Source organism: Perognathus longimembris, chromosome 9 (genome assembly GCF_023159225.1).
Source record: "Perognathus longimembris pacificus isolate PPM17 chromosome 9, ASM2315922v1, whole genome shotgun sequence".
Classification (NCBI taxonomy): domain Eukaryota; kingdom Metazoa; phylum Chordata; class Mammalia; order Rodentia; family Heteromyidae; genus Perognathus; species Perognathus longimembris.
The window spans coordinates 5,319,005-5,337,073 of record NC_063169.1 but is presented as its reverse complement, the minus strand read 5'-3'; the positions used below and the strand labels follow the sequence as shown (position 1 = coordinate 5,337,073).

The 18,069-nt window shown below is 44.1% G+C and overlaps 1 long non-coding RNA gene across 1 annotated transcript; it reads right to left on the bottom strand.

Annotated features, from left to right (window-relative positions):
- Nucleotides 1-13,497: 13,497 nt before the first annotated feature.
- On the bottom strand, nucleotides 13,498-17,806 carry LOC125357031. Its single transcript, XR_007212048.1, has 2 exons — nucleotides 17,603-17,806; nucleotides 13,498-14,025 (listed from the first exon to the last, which is right to left on the bottom strand). It is a non-coding gene; the product is annotated as an uncharacterized LOC125357031 (long non-coding RNA).
- Nucleotides 17,807-18,069: the final 263 nt, after the last annotated feature.

Genomic DNA, 18,069 nt, shown 5'->3' with positions numbered 1-18,069 from the left:
ACAATTACTGATCGACTGATTTGCTGGTGCCGGGACTGAAGGTCAGGGCCTGGCGCTCTCGCCCAGCCCGCCTGCCCCCGCCTGCACTCTGCCATTTGAGTCACGCCTCCAGTCACAGCCGTGAAAGCAGCAGGGCTGAACTGACATCTGTCCTTGCACACCTTCTCTTGGCGTCTGTCAGGGCTGGTGTGGACCAGGTTAAGGAAAAAACAAACGTGGTTAAAGCCATGTCATTAAGGCTTATAGTGTGTTCCTTCTGCCTCCTTTTTTCACTTCCAGCATTCTGTTATTTTAAAAGTAAAGTTGGGGGCTGGGAATATGGCCTAGTGGCAAGCGTGCTTGCCTCGTATAGGTGAAGTCCTGGGTTCGATTCCTCAGCACCACATATATAGAAAACAGCCAGAGGTGGCGCTGTGGCTCAAGTGGCAGAGTGCTAGCCTTGAGCAAAAAGAAGCCAGGGACAGTGCTCAGGCCCTGAGTTCAAGCCCAGGACTGGCAAAAAAAAAAGAGTAAAGTTAGTATTCTGCCACAATTGATATTAGTAAAACCTGATAATCATTTTGGTTATGGAGGTTTAGATGGCATATTCCTTGTTTTTCCAGTAACATGAACATACCTTGATTTTTTTGTGAGGGAATACATACTTACTTTTACTACATTTTAAAACTGAAATATCTAATTTTTAATAGTGAGATTAAGAAAAAAAATATTTCACCCACGTTTCACTTCCTAATAAGGAATAGCTGGAGGATGATGTTACTACAGCCAACTACCTTTCTTCTATTAATGCTATATTTCATCTTAATAATTTTAAAATATGAAAGTAAAAATGCTAAGTGAAAGTTAGGAGTTCTTTTTTTTTTTGAATTCAGGTGAACGATCAATACTAACAGAATGTGCTAAAAATGTTCAGACTTTAGAAGTCAAAAATGTGATTGTGAAAACCTTTTTGGTGAAATAAGGTGTTAGGAATTTTTTTCTTGAGTCTTGTTTTAATGAGGCTTTAAGCTTGCAAATCAAACAAGTTCCTATTTATATGAAATCTTGTCTGAGCAGTGTAATCTTGTACAGATCAGAGATATGTCAGCCTGCCTAGTCCCCCAGGCTCAAGCTCCCAGCATAAAATAGAAGAACAAGATTTGGAATACCTGTCTGAAAAACAAAACAAAAAGGCAAGACCAATAAGAAACATTCTATACCAATTGTACCACATATTCTAGTCATCTCAGATACCATTAAGGCCAGCACATTATCAAAGGATTTTCAGGACCAACACTTAATGCTGCTAGACTGTCCTCGGAGAAATGATTTATGGAGTATTTAGAACAAAGGCTGGCAAAATGTATTAAGACTTTATCCTTGGAATCTTTGACTCCATAACTCCATTCCTGGAGTATCTCTAAATATCAGGGCAAAGTTATATGCAATGAAATGCAATTTTTAACAAACAGAAGCAACTTGAATATTTAACTATCACAGATTAACAAAAGTACTGGAGGCTGGGCACTGGTGGTTCACACTTACAACCCTTGCTATTCAGGAGACTGAGACCTGAGGTTTGAGATTCAAAGCCAGCTCAGACAGAAAATTAACCAGCAAAAAGCTGAAAGGAGAGGTGTGACTTAAGTGGAAGAGCACCAGCAGTGAACAAAAAAGCCACACAGAGTGCAAGGCCGTGAGTTCAAGCCTCAGTACTTGCAAAAAAAATAAAAAATAAAAGGAAGGAGGAGGAGGAGGAGGAAGAAGAGGAAAGTGGAGGAGAAGGAAGAAGAAAGAAGAAAGTAAGAGGGATGCAGTTTAGATATGTAAAAAGAAGCCGTGCTTTTGGATGGTTAATTAGAGATGAGTCTCAAGGACCGTCCTGCCCAGACTGGCTTTGAGCCGCAATCCTCAGATCTCAGCTTACTGAGTAGCTAGGATTATAGGCATGAACCTCTTTTTTGCCTCTTAGGATATCAATATTTACCAGCATCTTCCTTGTCCACCAATGGTTTGAAACCTATTCCATTCTTCCTCTTGAAGACATTGTTCCTAATTTTCCGGTAGGATGGTAATTTCCCATTACTTCCTAGGCCTATCGTATTGTGTTAGACTTACTTTTCCTAATTGGTGCATCATTTCTTTCAATCTATGTCACATTATCTTTCTTAGTTCTCATCATCACATCCTTAAATAACTTTTTCAGAAAGGACACATGATTCAGGAAAGAAATGCTCTAAGTCCTTGCATTTTGGTGTCCCACTTGACACTTTCTTAGGTTTTGTGTCCAGCTAAGTCATTTTCTCTCAGAACTTTGAACACACTGCTCCACTGTCTTTTAAATCCTCTATTTTCTTTTCTAGGACATTTCTCATGGTCATTCTTTTATTATGAATATTTTTGCGCTCTTAACGATATAACAGTACTGAATAAGAAAATATCCCTGCCTTTAGGGAGGATGCATTCTAGTTATGTTTAACTGGTTCGTGTCCTTTTAAAAAATTTTTATTGTAAAGATAATGTACAGAAGGGGTACAGTTACGTAAGTCAGGTAACGAGCATTTCCTTTTGAACAGTGTGACTCCTTTCCTCAGTCTCTCCAGCGTTTCTTGTCTGTTTCTTTCCCGTTACACTAAAATTTCCCAGCCATATAAAAACACATGGGTCTCTTTTCATTGTGTCAGGGCTTTCTCATTCCATTTACCGTGTAATCTGGAACTGTGCACTTTAAGCACCAGAGCTTTTCTTATATTACTGTTCTGATAATCTACCTTCATTTTCTCCTTTTGAGACATCTGCTAGCTAAATAACAGACCTGTTCGTCTTGTCATTTTGTTTTCTAATTTGTAAATCATTATTAAAAAATAACAATAGACTTGGAAGTGGAGCTATGGCTCAAAGTGGTAGAGCACTAGCCTTGAGCAAAAACGCTCAGAAACAGCGCCCAAGCCCTGAGTTCAAGCCCCATGACTGACAAATAATAATAAAAATAACAATAGGCCAACATCTTCTTTTCCAAGATTTTCTGATTTTTGAGAGTAATCATTTTATTCTTAGTTTATTAAGGTAATATATGTTCGTGTTTCAAAAATAATACACATTTTGTTTAAGGTCTCTTCTGATGCAAGAATTCCCTTTATTCTGTGTATCTTAAGCTTCTTACTTATAAACTGTTACTTTTATTTCTTTTAAAATTGTTGGCTGACCATTAACAAAGGAGGTATGAGTGCTTGCTAGTAGGGCTTTCTGTCCAGAACATTCTGCTTTGAATGCAGCGAATCACTAATCACATAGGGATTTATCGAGAAGCTACAATGAGGAAGACTTATCTCCAGATACAAAAACATCCTATGGAAATAACACCTTGTTTCTATGTCGTCTTTATGTTTCTTTCCAGAGGAAATGCTTCCTGCATATTTTGTGGGGAGGGAGGAGAATCAGAGTTGTGAGGGTGGGGGGAGGCGCCCCAGCGATGCTCAGAGTAAAGAAAGGGGACGTAACTGTGCCACACGTGCTTTCTCAATGATTCCCCCCTCCCAATTTCAACTTTATTTGGTACTGGAATCACAGATCTGATTATGTTTGTCTCCTGTCTCCTTAGAGACAATATGAGACTAATAATAAACAAAAAGAAGAAACCTACAGTATCTCCATAGACGAGAAACCACAATGTGTTCGGAAGCACAGTGACAGGGGAAATGGATTAGAGAAGATGTCCCAAAGTAGCAGGGTGTCACTGGAAAAGATGTGTCCAATAGAACCTCAGAATCCTGGCACTTCAAAGGTCAGTCGTGTACATACATGACTCGAAAGGATTTAAAGGGATTTCAAAGGTCAGTGGTGTGTGTGTGTGTGTGTGTGTGTGTGTGTGTGTGTGTGTGAGATGAGTATAAAAGGTGAGGAACCTGCAGGAGAGGGGTGGAGACAGAGGTTGGTGGGAAGTGAATATAGTCTATTATATGAATGCATGAAAATAACATTCTGAAAGTCGTTAACATTATTCTTTTAAAGGGGGAGGGAAATAAGAAAGGACAAAGGGGAGAATGGGACCAAAATACATTATATGCATGTATGGGAAAAACACAATGAAGCCACTCTGCGCAAGTGATATATGCTAGTAAAAAAATGTGTGGAGAGGTGGAATCTATTCATTTAGCTCTCAATCTCAACCGTAAACCGGGCAATAAGTAGCTAAAAGAAAAAAAAAAAAAAAGAAAAGTTGTACGTCTTGCCAATTTCAATCCCTGTTTTTTTCTTAAAAATTTTCTTAAAATGACCACTGGAGCAAGACTAGAAAACTATCATGTCTGATATTTAACACTTTTCATCCAAAAATAAACTCTAAAAAACAAAAGTCCCACACAGTCTAGGTGATGCCTAACAGGTCAGCACAAAACCTCGCGCTGCAGTTTCCTTGATACTCGGCAGCAACTAAGTCACGAGGACAGTGCTAAGGGATGGAGCCCACCGGATGTCATTTTGCAGTCACAGTCCAGTTCAAGTGACTGCAAGAATGGCTTTTAGTTTTAATTGTTAATTTTCTTTCACTCGCCTGGGCTCATTTCTTTGTATCCGACACTTCAACCCCTGGCTACCTGTCTAACTCACCAAAGAAAACAAACCGGAGAAAGAAACCCATAAGGAAACCATCTCCCCAGAAAAGAAGTAAAACATTTCCAGGTAAGCTAAAGGTTAAAAACAAAAGGATACTATATTGTTATATTGTAACTACAATGGGTACTTCAACAAAGACAAAAGATTAATAAAAACCAAGCAACTGCTTGGTTTCTACACATTTCTCAGCAATTTTCGAATGTGACTACTGCTTTTATTTGCACCAAACCTACTCACATTTTTTAAAATCAAGCTATATTTGGTTAAAATTTTTTATTACCGTATGCTTGGGTTTCAAATATGATCAGTCAGATCACTGTAAATGCCATCTTAAAAGAGAAGGTATGGGCTGGGAATATGGCCTAGTGGCAAGAGTGCCTGCCTCGGATACATGAGGCTCTCGGTTCGATTCCCCAGCACCACATATATGGAAAACGGCCAGAAGGGGCGCTGTGGCTCAGGTGGCAGAGTGCTAGCCTTGAGCAGGAAGAAGCCAGGGACAGTGCTCAGGACCTGAGTCCAAGGCCAAAAAAAAAAAAGAGAGAAGGTATGATCAGCTTCTTTAACAGCATAGTGAAATAATGGTCTCAAGAGAAGCCTGTAAAGAGGCATGTAAATTTACATGCCTGTAAATCCTAGCTTCTCAGGAGGATGAAATCCCAGGATGGTGACTTGAAAGTCTGTGGGACTGTTTATCTCAATGAACCGGCAAAAAGCCAAAAGTGGAGTTGTAGCTCAAGTGGTAGAGCACCAGCCTTGAGAAAACACAAAAAAGGACACCAACCAAACCTTGAGTTTAAATCCCAGTGCTGGCATGCACACGTGCACACATGCACGCAATGCATGTGGAAAGCATTCAACTGGATCAGTTTGGCAGGGAAAGATGATGCGTGCAATATCAGACATAATGAGTTTGCCATACCGAAGGGAAATACATGTACAGATATCAAAATTTAGCTGTATTAATACTTTAAAAGTTGGGGAAGTGGGGCTGGGAATGCGACTTAGTGGTAGAGTGCTTGCCTAGCATGCATGAAGTCCTGGGTTCGATTCCTCAGCACCACATACACAGAAAAGGCTGGAAGTGGTGCTGTGGCTCAAGGAAGCTCAAGGACAGTGCCCAGGCCCTGAGTTCAAGCCCTAAGAGTGGCAAAAAAAAAAAAGAAGTTGAGGATGTGTTAATTAAACATAGTTGGTGCATACCAAGGGAAAGGATGAACTTAGAAAAGTTCACAGAAAAACAATAAATGCTGAACAGAAGCAGAGGATCCCACAAAGGAGTTAATGACAGCAATTAGATCAAAAGAGAAGGTAGCATCAAGTGAATTACAGAATTACAGCTTCCTGTGTTTAAGAGAAAAGATGTGACTTGGGCCACAGAGAAATCTCTTTTCCAAGAGCCCTTACTAGGGGCTGGGAATATGACCTTGTGGCAAGAGTGCTTGCCTCCTATACATGAAGCCCTGGGTTCGATTCCTCAGCACCATGTATATAGAAAAGGCCAGAAGTGGCGCTGTGGCTCAGGTGGCAGAGTGCTAGCCTTGTGCAAAAAGAAGCCAGGGACAGTGCTCAGGCCCTGAGTCCAAGGCCCAGGACTGGCAAAAAACAAACAAACAAACAAAAAAACCAAGAGCCCTTACTGCCTTTTGTATTTGAATGGCATTTGGTCATCTCAGAGAACCAGAACAGGCTACCGCGTCCTTTAAGAGACTTGGGTACATATGTGTACTATTCAACAGGCTACAGATCACAAAGTGAAATATGTAAAATAAAAATGGAAGATTCCAAGGTGGACCTACAAATGGGAAAAAACACAGACAGAGAACCACCGTAAAAGACAGGGACATGTCATCCATTTACTTTTCCCCACAATGCACAGAACCCCTTCCCTGCAAAGGCAATCAAATGAAGACCTTTGAGGCTGAAGGTATCTGAACCTAAGGGTGAAGGTAGGGCAGGCATGTGCATATATATATACCAGGTGTACTTTCCTAGGGATTGAAGCTAAACGCTTCTTTAGCTTGGGAGGGAAAGGGTTTGCCCAGCTCGGAAAAGACGCATGTCAAGTTACTTAGGTAAACTCGTGTTTCATTTACCCACGTGCAGGTACCAACACCTCGACAGAAGTAATCCTCCGGACAAATCTACTTTTCCTATTCTCAAAATAGCAGCGTGTTAGTGACTAACGTCGGTGCTTTGTTCAAGGCTACCCGGGATAAAGGGGATTGCTAACTTCCCGGGAACTGCGGGTCACCCCGCGAAAACCACGGGGTAGCCCCGGGGCCCTCCGCCCCAACTCACCGAGGCCAATAAGGACAAATTGCTGCTGCCAGTACCTTTATTCCTCATTCGGTCCCCGCAGGGCGTGGAACACCACAGCGTGGCCCAAAGTTGCTCTTCGGCTCCACCCACAGCCCGACTGTCACCAGCGTCTAAAGAGTCTTCCTCCCCTTCCCCGCCCGCCCTCCCAGGCCGCCAGGGTCCCGTTAGCTCCGGGGGACTTCCCCCGGGGCTCACCGCGCCGGGACCGGCCGCCAGGCCCGCGCCCCCGGCCCGCCCCCCGCCCCCCTCGAGGCCCGGCCCCCGCCCCGCGCGCGGCCTCCACGCCCACCGGCGCCCCCGGCCCGCCCCCGGCCCGCCCCGGCCCCACGGCGCCAGCGCGGCGCCGCCTCCTTGCCTTCGCCGCCGGAGCCCGACGTCCGGCCGCCGGGGCGATGCCGCGCGGGGGGCTGCGGGTGGGCGCGGGGCTGGCGCGGGGGGCGGGGACCGGGGACCGGGACGGCGGCGACCTGGACTCCAGGGTAACGGAGGGGGAGGCCCACACTGCACCGCGGGGTGCCGCGGCCAATCACGGCTCTCCCCGCCCTCCCATTGGCCGGTCTCTCCAGGTGGCCCTTGCTATTGGCTTAGGTGGAGCCGGGGGGCGGGACTACGGGCGCGAGGGAAGGCGGCCATTGGCCCGTCGCCTGGCCGCGCCCTGGGGGAATCTGTTGGCGCCACCACCGGAGGACCGACGGCTGGAGCTGCGGGACCCGGCGGGGCCGCCCGGGCCGCGGGGCGGGGCACGGGCTGTGAGCCGGGCCAGTGTCGGAGGCCCCGAACCTGGCCTCGGCTCTGGCCGTAGTGCCGGGTCCTCAGCCTGCGCTCCGCGGCCTCCGGGTCCCCAGCGCGTCCCGGACGCGGCTGGCGGCGATCGTAGGCTCGGGAGCGGGAAAGGCGCCCGCCGGGGTCGGCTCTCTAAAGCCCCGCACTCGCACCTGCCCTCCCCGCTACTCAGGAGGCTGCGATCGCTGGGCCGGGGTTCGGAGCCAGCCTCGACGGGAAAGCCCTTGAGCCTCTACCTCGAATTAACCACCAGAAAGCGGGACGTGGAGCTGTGGCTCGAGTAGTAGAGCCCTGGCCTTGAGTGAGACAGCCCCGAGACAGCGCCCAGGCCCTGGGTTCAAGACACGCACGCACGCACACACACACACACACACACACACACAGGTTTATTAACAGCTCTTACCAGAAACAGCTTCGACCGAATATTTATTCGACACTCAGAATGCCCCAGAGAGTGTAATTCCATCTCTGCTCATGACTGTGGACAAATGTTAAGTCAGTCATTGGTTACACCCAAGGAAACAAATTCAGAGAGCTCAGAGAATTTGCCAGGAGATACTGTCGTAGCCAATGGCAATACCAAGATACAAGCCCAAGACTTAAATCCCTAATGCTGCAGCTTCACATTTAGCCCCGTAAGAGTTCACCAGTTATTGCTAAGCAGGAAAATAAAAGATCAGAAGCCTCCAAAAATTGTATACCGTATTTCCAAGGTCCTCTCAGTGTGCAGTTTCATCCTCCCTGTCACACGTGACTGAACAGTGACCGACTTCTCTTGTTTTCAGTCCTGGGCTTGAACCAGGGATCTGGGCACTGTCCCTAAGCCTCTTTGTGCTGGCGTTCTACTACTGGAGCCAAGCGCCACTTCTGGCTTTTTCTGAGTAGTTTACTGGAGATAAGAATCTCAGGGGCTTTTCTGCCCTTGGATGGCTTTGAACTGCGGTCCTCAGATCAGCCTCCTGAGTAGCTAGGATTACAGCTAACCTCTGGCCTCTGGCACTATTTAACTTTTTTTTTTTTTTTTTTTTTTTTGGCCAGTCCTGGGCCTTGGACTCAGGGCCTGAGCACTGTCCCTGGCTTCTTCCCGCTCAAGGCTAGCACTTCGCCACTTGAGCCACAGCGCCGCTTCTGGCCGTTTTCTGTATATGTGGTGCTGGGGAATCGAACCTAGGGCCTCGTGTATCCGAGGCAGGCACTCTTGCCACTAGGCTATATCCCCAGCCCCACTATTTCACTTTTTAAACAAAAGAATTTATAAACTACCAAAAGTAAACACCAATTTATTGAATTAACTTTTTGAAAGCTTAGCCCACTGTACGTGATAACAATTTCATATGTTTTGTGCATTACTATCTGGTTTTGATAGAAGTCACGTAGTTAGGTCTAGAATTTCCTCAGATTAAACCATTTGCTATTTCTTTTTTTTTTTTTTTTCTTTTTTGCCAGTCCTGGGCCTTGGACTCAGGGCCTGAGCACTGTCCCTGGCGTCTTTTTGCTCAAGGCTAGCACTCTGCCACCTGAGCCACAGCGCCCCTTCTGGCCATTTTCTGTATATGTGGTGCTGGGGAATGGAACCCAGGGCCTCATGTATATGAGGCAAGCGCTCTTACCACTAGGCCATATCCCCAACCCCGATTTGCTATTTCTTGGTATACTACCTAAGAGTCTGCCTTTCAGAAAGAAAATGAAGCTAGCTATATTTCTACCAATGAAAAGATTTTTAACAGGATTACTGGTTTTTAAAGATAATATTTATAAAATTCTATCAGTGACAAGTAATTTGGAGTTTTATTTCTAATGACCCTGGGCTTCTATTGCAATCACAACAACTCTAAATTTGCTATCTTGCTAACTGAATATTCATTTTCTGACTTTCTGGCTTTTCCTTGTTTATGAAGATAGAATATTAAAATCCTTCTATAAATGTTTACTAATAGGATTATTTTCACTTTCCACATAAAGAACTGAAGAAACTCATTTGTTTAGAAATTTCACAACATTAACATGGGCAGAGTAACAGGAACTCTTCCTTTCACCAGTTTGGCTAATGTAGAAATTGCAATGGCCACAGATCTCAGCCTCTTGAGTAGCTAGGATTACAGGAGTGGGCCACTAGCAACTAGCCACATTAGCTTTTAAACAGTATCTAATAGGTATTTGTTTTGTTTTGTTGGTGCTGGACCTGGGGTTTGAACTCAAAGTCTAAGTGCTGCCCCACTTGAGCTCCAGCTCCACTTAGCTTTTTTTGGTGGTAATTGGAACTAAGAGTTCCACAGACCTTCCTGCCCAGACTGACTCTGAACTACAATTCTCAGATCTCAACCTCCTGATTAAAGATAGGATTAAAGACAGGAGCTATGGCTCTACTAGATAGGTTTTTGAATGCTTTAGGGAAATCTGGGTTGGGTATAAGGTGTACAATGAAAGCTGTGGCTTTATGCAAACTTAGTCTATTCTAATTATTGTTAGTTTCCTTTGCAGAACAGAAAGCTAGAATTGTTTCATTACTGCTCTGTTTAAAGATGATTTTTTGAATGTTTGATGGAATTAATGAGTTAGTTATTTTGTTAGGGAAACAGAAGTTATACCATCTAGCTGTTTACTAGTAATTTTCTTATTTTTTAATTAATAGGTCATTGACAGGATCTGAATTTCATAGAGTCGATTTGCTTGTAGTATTTCTGCTTTTGTCTCAGATCCAAAGAACTAAACCCAAAATTGGTCTAAGTTATTTTTAAATACAAGTTACCAGATTTCATTACTGTACAATTACATCTTTAAATCTGCTAAAAGGTCAATTCATCTCAATGGTATAGAAATAGCATTAAGGGATATAAACCATTGCATTTCTATGTGGAGTCATTTTAGGTCTGAAAAGTAGAATGTCAGTATGATTTTCTTAGGAAAAATTGCTTGTTCTCAACTAGAAATAATCCACAGAAAACTGTTAAATTGACAATAAACATGCTATATAAAGGAAAGAGATTTTATTGTTTTGGTTTTTGGCATACTAAAATATCCACCATTTCCTTTAATAACAGGAAAATAGCATAGAACATTTGCAATGGAAAATGTCTACGTTAGAAATGTCCTCTCCTTCATTAAATACATACTGAGCAGCTATTTGGCATCCCTTGGAGACTAGAAAGATGGAAAGCGGAGGCTTTGATCGCCTTCTCCTCCAGCTGTTCACTAACGAACAAGGAAGAGAAATGAAACTCTGACCAAGAACTGTGTAATAAGAGTGATTATTAAGGTGTCCCTAAGTTGCCCAAGGGACTTGGAAGCGAGACTCAGCTCAGCTAGGTGGTTCAGGTAAGCTTTCCCAGAAGAATACTTTTGGGGAATGTATGTGTGGGACAGCTAGTCAGAAAGAGATGAGATATGCACGCTGGGCAGAGATCACTTAAGCCACAGTGGGAGAAAACAGTAGGAGGAACAGGACCCCAGAAGTGAGTAGTGTATGCTTTCCGCGAGCCAGATGCTGTACAGTTAACTGCCTTTCCATGAAACTTGTTTAATTCCGAAAACCATGGCACAGGTCAGACTACTGAGTTTCTTTAGAGAACTGCTGAAGATTGGGTCTGCAGCTTAGAAAGAGTGTCTCAGTGGTGTCATACAACGTGAGACCATAGCACAAGGGGCCTCTAGAAGCTTTAACAAGGGCTCTGCACCATGGACCGGACCGGCGGTCGATCTGCTTGGGCACGTGTGGGCTGAGTGTGTCCTGCTCCCGGCCCACAGGTCCCAGTCTCCCTGCACATTGCAGTCCTCACTACAACTCCTTTTCTTAGTACAACTCTGTGGATGTTGTGGTTTTGTTACAAGTGAAGCCTGGGGCTGAAAGAGGCTAAAGAGTCTGTGTACAGTTACAGTTTGGGAACTAAAAGCGGAGGACGTAAATTCTTGTCCAAGACCAAGACCTGAGGTTGTAAATCATGAATGAATCATCAAGTCAATTTACGTTCTATGACCATGAAGACACAGAACAGAAAATATCAGACTACATTGCATACATTAAAGATAAATGGCATTTTATGGAAGTTCTGCTTCAGTTGTTTTCTTCTTGGTAGTACTGAGGTTTGAACTCAGGACTTCACACTTGCTAAGGCAAGTTGTGTCACTTGAACCATGCACAATGCCTTCTTGCTTTATTTTCCAGATAGAGTCTAATGCTTTTCCTTGGACCGTGATCCTCCTATCTCTACCTTCTACACAGCTGGGATTATAGGCATGTACCACCATGCCTGTCCTCTATTATTTTTATGTTCATTTGATATGAAGTTCTGAAAAACGTTTTAAAGCATTGGAAAATGACTGCATTATGCTGTTCTGCTGTCCTAGTATTGAGAGAAAATGATGTCTACTACCTGTGTTGTAAGACTAGGTGGCACGAGTGATTGTGGGAGGGCGATTAGAGAAGAAGGAGCCTACATAGATCTTAAAGTCTAAGAATCCTGACACCCTTCTCCAAGGCAGTAAGTCCAGAAAGCATGTAAAGTAAGTGACAGTAATAAGCAGTCAGGGGCCCAAGTTTGAGATATTCATGAGACAGGCAGATGAGAACACAGATGGCAGATTCTTATGAAGTCCAACATACATTTCTAGTGTAACTTAGTAATTTACACAGAAGGAAAGCATAAATTAATAATACTCACCCACAGTGTTCATAGCACCTTTATTTATATTAAGCAAAATAGAAAGCCAAGTGGAAATGCATTTTTTAAATAATATCATTACAATACAGCCAGGCATCCATGGCTCACACTTGTAATCCTAGCTACTAAAGAGGCTGAGATCTGAGGATCAAGGTTCAAAGCCAGCCTGGGAAAGAAAAGTTCCTGAAACTCTTATCTCCAATTAACTACTAAAAAGTTGAAAATGACACTGTGGCTCAAAGTGGTAGATCACTAGCCTTGAGCACAAAAGCTCAGGGACTGTGCCCAGGCCCTGAATTCAAGTCTAGGGAACAGCACACAAATACAAAAAAAAAATCATTACAGTGTAACGCTAATTGTCAACATAATAAACTACTGATAAATATGGATACGTTTCAAAGCTATGATGTGCAATGTGCAAAAGCCAGACACTGCAGAATGCAGTCTATATAAAATATCACACCATGTCCCAGACAGATGTGTGATCGTTATGCTGTAATTTTTTAAGAGTATACTTAATTATGTTACTGTGTGGTTTTAAAAGTGGTAAAATTTATCTAGACTAGTAAAAATCACAACTGCCAGTAGGATTGAAAGATATTTTGTGGGTGTTATAACTACGCCTTAGCTTAAATGAGACAGTGCTTAGATAAAGGAATCCTTATCTAAACTCATCAAAATGTTCATGTGTACTTTTTCCCACAGGTGAACTTTTGCAGTTTTAACATATATATAATAAAAAATATGTAGAAACAAACAAGCTCCAAGTATAATTGGATTTATCTAAGTGCCTTATATCATTAAAATTTTGTCTTTATCTCTTAGATGTGCTTTCCTATTTCTTAGTTTGAGCTGAAGTAAACTTTTTAGTACCATGGCCACTTAAGTTCTTAAATTCTATTCACCTAAGGACACAAATGGACACAATGGAAAACAAATATCTCTTTTCTGATTGGTCCTGTAGTAGTTTTGACATTAACCCTATCCATAGCTTAATATGAATTATTGTAGTCAAATGGTTTCTTGGTCTGGGGATGAAATTAGGGTGTGAACAAGTCACCAAAAATTTCATGTTCCTCCAGAATATTTGAGAGAAGTGGTGTTCCAAAGGAACACAGCTATAGCTATTCACACACAAAAGCAAAACACCACAAATTTTATACTATCCTATAAGAACAGCTATCACAATTGGTGACCCAAGTGAGCATTAAACATCTTAAATTATGACATTTTGTGTAGCACTTTGCAGAGCTCTTTCACAAGGATGACATCATATGACTGTTAACAACCCAGGGAAATGGGGAGGTCAGATTCTTCCATTGTTGATCAATAAAGATATTGCCCTGAGGCTAAAGCAGTCTTCTCTAATGGAAATCGAATGTGAATCTAATTTCACATTTTCTGGTAGTAGCACTAAGTTTTTCAATAGTTATTCGATTCTATTTTTAAATACCTAAAATATTATTTTAACTTGTAATCAATATTTTTAGATGACCAAGGAGAGATGTCCACACCCAGTATGTCTTTGACAGTTACAGCACCTCTCAGTTCAGATCAGCCACATTTGAAGTGCTCACTGGTCACGAGTAGGTCATAATGCCTCATGGGACAGCTCAAGTAAGTACCCAGAGGTGCCAAGCAGGGAGTGGTGCTTCCAGGTAGCCAGCTTCTGCAAAGAAAAAAATTAGAGTTGGAAATCTACAGCCTTCATTATAGACACAACTTTGCCTCTTACCAGTTATGGGACAGTTGGACAAGGCATTCTTTAAAGCTTGAGTTCTGCTTTTCTTTAAAATACAAATGATATCAATCAGTGCCCTTCCATCCTTGCATAATCCCTTTTCTGAAACAAAATCTTTATTAAAAGACACATACAAGCTAGGCACCAGGGTCTCACACTTGAAATCCTAGCTACTCAGGAGGCTGAGATCAGATGATCACGGCTTGAAGCCAACCATGGCAGAAAAGTCCTCATGAGCCACATCTCTAATTAACCACTCAAAAGCCTGGTTCAATGTGGTAGAGTGCTAGCCTTAAGCAAAAGAGCTCAGAGATAATACCCAGGCCCTGAGTTCAAGCCTCAAGACCAAGAGAGAAGGAGAGAGAGAGAGAGAAGGAGAGAGAGAGAGAGAAAGAGAGAGAGAGAGAGACCTAGCTACATTCAAGAAAGAGGAGGCAGATTTCAAACAAAGGAACTGCTTCTTGGTTGAAAGAGTACAAGACACAAATTGGCTGCAAACCACACACACACACACACACACACACACACAGAGTCATCTCTTGGGGCATTTCTTATGAATCCTTTGAGCGTATCTGACATCCTTTGAAGAAATCTCTACACACCCTTCATGTTTTAAACAGGTCCTGATTCTTTGGATACAATTTGACCTACACATCATTGTCTCTTTTAGCCTGTTTAATCAAGAACAAGAAAGTACTATGGTAAGTCCACAGACATCAGCACATTGGTATTGGATCTGTGCGTTCATGTTCGTGGTTTCAGTTTATAAAATAGTGGGCACTTTAAATCAACTACCCAAGCAGTTTGCTAATGTCACTGATTTCTTAGTACTAGACCTTTCACTTCAAACAATACCATACATAGAAATAAGGTAGTCTAAGGTAGAATTCAGGACTGTTCTGCATTGAAATAGATGTGAGGATGTAAAACCCCAACAATTCAGTTTCTTTCAAATACCCACTTCTATAAGTGGTTCCCCCAAATCATCTCTTGAACCACATAGAGAAAAAACAAAGGCATGATTTTGCAATGAAAGTTTAAACCCAGCTCCTAACCCCCTCCCTCAGAGGAGGGAATTAAAACTCAGAACCAGTACTGTATTTTGAAATTTCCAGAAATGTTGCAAGCCAACTGGTGTTGTACTAGTCTAAATGAGGGTGACATTATCAGAACATTTCAAGAATTATCTTCCCCTAGAGGCAATTGTGAAAACTATGTGTGTGCCAACAAATCAAAGAAAGGCTGGATAAATGGGATTACATTAAACTGCAGAGCTTCTGTACGGCAAAGGACACAGCTAGCAAGATAAATAGAAACCCACAGACTGGGAGAAGATCTTCACTTGCTATACAACAGACAAGGGCCTCATATCTAAAATATACTTAGAGCTCAAAAAATTAAACCCCCAAAAGACAAATCCTCAAAGAAACAATCACCCCATTAATAAGTGGGCTAAATAATTAAAAAGAGACTTCTCTTTAGAAGAAATAAGAATGGCCAATAGGCACATTAAGAAATGTTCAACATCTCTAGCCATAAAAGAAATGCAAATCAAAACTATACTGAGGGGCTAGGGATATGGCCTAGTGGCAAGAGTGCTTGCCTTGTATACATGAGGCCTGGGTTTGATTCCCCAGCACCACATATACAGAAAACGGCCAGAAGCGGCGCTGTGGCTCAAGTGGCAGAGTGCTAGCCTTGAGCAAGGAGCCAGGGACAGTGCTCAGGCCCTGAGTCCAAGGCCCAGGACTGGCCAAAATAAATAAATAAATAAAACTATACTTATATTCCACCTCACCCCAGTTAGAATGGCCATTATCAAGAAAACAAATAATAACATGCTGATGGGGCTGTGGCCAACAGGGAACGCTACTACACTGTTGGTGGAAGTGTAAACTTGTTCAACCACTCTGGAAAGCAGTATAGAAATTCCTCAAAAGACTAAACATAGAGCTCCCCTATGACCCAGCAATCTTACTTGTGGCATTCACCCAAATGATCACAAACAAGGCCACACTAAAGCTACCAGCACAACTATGTTCACTGAAGAATTAGTTACCATAGCCAAGATATAGAATCAACCCAGATGCCTCTCCGTAGATGAATGGATCAAGAAAACGGGGTATGTATACATAATGGAATTCTATGCTTTCATCAGAAAGAATGACATCATCCCATTCATAAAGAAATGGAAGGACTTGGAAAAAAATCATAAGTGAAATAAGCTAGACCCAAAGAAACAGGCTCCTTATTTTCCCTCATTTGTAATAATTTCTATATGTCTAGGACAGTCCTAGCAGAAATTCATATTTCAATAGCTATGTACATGTGACCACGTAAACTGCTAATTGAAACGATCTCCATGATATGAAAACAAGAGAGTTTTGTTGGGGGAGGGTGTGGTGGTTGTTTAATATACTGTTTGCAGTTATGTCTTTTGTCTTTTCATTTGTTTTCTCCTCTGGTTTATTCCCTTTGGTCACTGTTTTTCTGTTTGCTTGTTTTATAATTTCAGTACCCTTTGTCTTGTTTATCTTATTTGAGAAAGGGAAAGGGAATCAGAAATGGTGGGACAAAGGGTGAATCAATGCAACAGTGATACTCACTAGACACTATGTTGGAAATAAACTTTACAACTTGGTGGGGAGAGGGCAAGGGGGAGAAAAGGAGGGGGGTGATACTGTTTGAAAAGAAATGTACTCACTATTTTACTCATGTAACTGTAACCTTTACAGTATAATAAAATTTTAAAAAGTGTGTGTGTGTGCTGGCTCTGAGGCTTGAACTCGGGGCCAGGGTGTTGTCCCTGAGTTTTTGTTCTCAAGGCTAGCACTCTCAACACTTGAGCCACAGCTCCACCTCCCGTTTATCTTTTTCTTTTTTTTGGGGGGGGGCGGTGCTTAATTGGGAGATAATAGGACTTTCCTGCCAGTCTGGCTCCCAATGGTGATGCCCAGATCTCAGCCTCCGGAGAAGCTAGGATGACAGGTGTGCACCACCAGCGTCCGCCCGCCGTCGAACTTGGACTTGTGCACCTGGAAGCCAGGCTCCCAAGTCTTCATGGTTCCTCTTGGTGCCCTGAGAACGGATGCGGCTGCCTTGGTGGGCCTCGGGTGGCACCGGCTCCCAGGGGGGTGAGGGATGGGAGGTGTGGGGGGGTGGTGAAGGATGGGAGGTGGGGGGTGAGGGATGGGAGGTGGGGGGGTGAGGGATGGGAGGTGGTGAGGGATGTGGTGGTGGTGGTGAGGGATGGGAGGTGTGGGGGGTGAGGGATAGGAGGTGTGGGGTGGGGGTGTTGTGGACGAGCCAGGACGGCTGGGGCTCGCTATCTTTTTTTGTACCTTCTCAGGTTGTTATTCTACGTTACACCTGTACTTCTCTTCTTCTGGCAGTGACTTTGTAAGTGTGTCAAGGGTTTAGAACAACACCGGGTCCTCCCCGAGCTAAGGGGATCTGGTCGACACGGCCGCCGGGGTGGGGGGGGGGGGCGGGCGGCGGCGTCTACCTTCTCTCGGCCTCGCCTCGGGTCACGGGGCGGGGCGGGACGGCGATCCGCTGAGGCCTCTCCGCGGGCCTCGGGTCTCCGGTGTCGGCTCGCCGGGCTTCAGCCTCCCCGAGGGAATGGCCGCCGGCCGCGCCGGGCGACGACGCCGCCTCGACCCGCCCCGGGCTCAGGCGCCACCATGGCGGCTCCCAGGGAGGCCGGGCCGCCGTCCGGGCCCGCGGGGCGCGCCTGTGACGTCACCGCCCCGCGCCCGCCTCCCGCCCCCCGCAGCCATGGTGACGGGTGGGCGGTGCCCGCCGGTCGCCATGGCGACGGGCCCGCGGCGCGGCCGGCCCCGGGCGGGCGCTTCCGTGTTCCTCCGCTCTTCTCAGGTGACTTCCGGCCGCGCTCAGGGAAATCTGGAATTGAGGAGGAAGCGTGAACGGCATTTTCTCCCTTTAAACACACACACGCACGCGCATGATTGT